The sequence below is a fragment of the Poecilia formosa genome, unplaced genomic scaffold, assembly GCF_000485575.1.
Source record: "Poecilia formosa unplaced genomic scaffold, Poecilia_formosa-5.1.2 Scaffold285, whole genome shotgun sequence".
In the NCBI taxonomy this organism is placed as follows: Eukaryota; Metazoa; Chordata; class Actinopteri; order Cyprinodontiformes; family Poeciliidae; genus Poecilia; species Poecilia formosa.
Genome location: NW_006800224.1, coordinates 759088 through 760921, shown reverse-complemented (window position 1 = coordinate 760921; position 1834 = coordinate 759088). Strand labels below are relative to the sequence as shown.

Here is a 1834-nt window from a genome sequence, read left to right as displayed (position 1 = left end):
CACACACACACACACACACTCGCACGTTTATAGTTTGCACACCCACATCAACACACCCTCGCGCCCTTCCAGAACAGCCCTATAATTTGCCAGATGCGGTGAATCACTGGTTACTATGGCAACTAGGAGGGAAAGACTATTTCGTTTTTTTCTTCTTCTTCTACTCTCAATTTTGGCAAACGGCGGTGCTGCACACTGACACACATGCGGTCCGTGTCACGTGGTCGCGACTCCGAACGGAGGAATGAATCCGAACAGCAGCCAATGGAAGTTGACCTTCGATAATGGCGGCCGCGCTGATTGGCCACGAGCCGCCATCCTATAATTAAATGACAGGTGTTAATTTTCCAATACAGCAGGACTGTTGTGACTTTGCTGAATGGAAACACACACACACACACACACACACACACACCCATCCACAGCATCATCATTATCATGATCATCATCATGCAAGGCATCACAAATATGAATGAGGAAAGCAAATTCAGAAGCAAGCTGGTTCAAACAAAAAAAAAAAGAGCTGAATTGATGTTAATGTCCTCAGACAGGCTCAGTGAGTCACTACGTACTAATACAACACACACACGCACACACACGTCTTTCAAACTGGATGATGGATGCAAATTCCTTTTGATTATCCAGGAGTTAATGGATTTCCCAAAATGCCACTCTAAGATGCTTCCCGTTGTAATTACTCTTGCGCCATTTAAAAGGCACAACCTTTAAAATCCAAAATGAAAGTTGCTGCTTCTCAAAGAAAAGAAAAGAAAAAAAACCTCCAGTCATCACCTTCACCAAAATAGAAAAAATAAAAAAATTAAAACTGGGGGTTAGAGCTGGGCCAATCAGAGGCAAAGGATTATCCTCGCGCACACAACATAGGGCTCAAACACACACACACACACACACGCGCGCGCGCGCCTGCATATGGTCCGAGCTGATAAGAGGAATTTTCCTCCCCACAGGGAATCAAGAGAAGAGAAAAAAAAAACACAGTTGAGCACGACAAAAGGAGATGAGGAGAAAAGGGTTGGTGGGATGGGTGGGGGTGGAGTCGGAGACATTGGGTGGGTGACAACTGAAAGTTAAAGCGTCTACGTCAGTGGGGCCCCCACAATCAGTAACAGTGGAGCAGGTTAAAGAAAATGGCAGCTGATCCACGGACAGAATATTGAGATGCTGCCGCACAGTGAAACACTTCTGTCACACAAAAAAACATGGAGGAACTCTACACTGATAAAACGTCAAATAATTAGACTCACCTGTGTTGAGTTCCAGTAATCAACCTCCTAGGTTTTTAAGAGCCTCTTGGTTTAATCACTGCTTTGTCAGATCCCCCTGTTTCCTGCATGTTCCTCACAGGTTTCCTTCTCGCTGCTTATCAATTTTAGTCCCGTTTTATGTCCTAGTATCCCCCTGATTGTTAGTTTTGTTCCTCTTTGCCATGGGGGACAAGTTGGCTGAGTGAAATTCTCCTACAACAAAGTTCAAATTAAACATTTTAAATATTTGTTTTGGATTTGGAATTGTTTATTTAAATGCTTTTTGAGCTGTTTTTGAGTTGTTTTACTCAGAAATGCTTAGGGAATTCCAGAGAAAATGAAATGTATGTCAATGGTTGAGCCAACTTTGTTAATTAAATACCATTAGTATATTTTATCAGTGCAAGTCTTAAGATCTATAAAGTTTATTTATTTACAACTTATACAATTATATTATCCTCATGATTCTCTACTGGACTCTTGTAGACGGTGAATGAAAGTGATGGTTGATTGAATCTTAAGTTTGATGAAGTTAGAATTCTTAGATAGGATTTGTTATAAAAAAAATT

General features: G+C 41.3%; 1 protein-coding gene across 1 annotated transcript in view; it reads right to left on the bottom strand.

Moving 5' to 3' along the window:
- The window catches only part of LOC103151571 (glutamate decarboxylase 1-like), a 39327-nt gene extending 37893 nt beyond the window's left edge, over positions 1-1434 (bottom strand). The window contains exon 1 of the mRNA XM_016681567.1: positions 1266-1434. The gene's annotated coding sequence lies outside the window, so the exon portion shown is untranslated. The remainder of the gene's footprint in view (positions 1-1265) is intronic.
- Between the last annotated feature and the right edge of the window lie 400 nt (positions 1435-1834).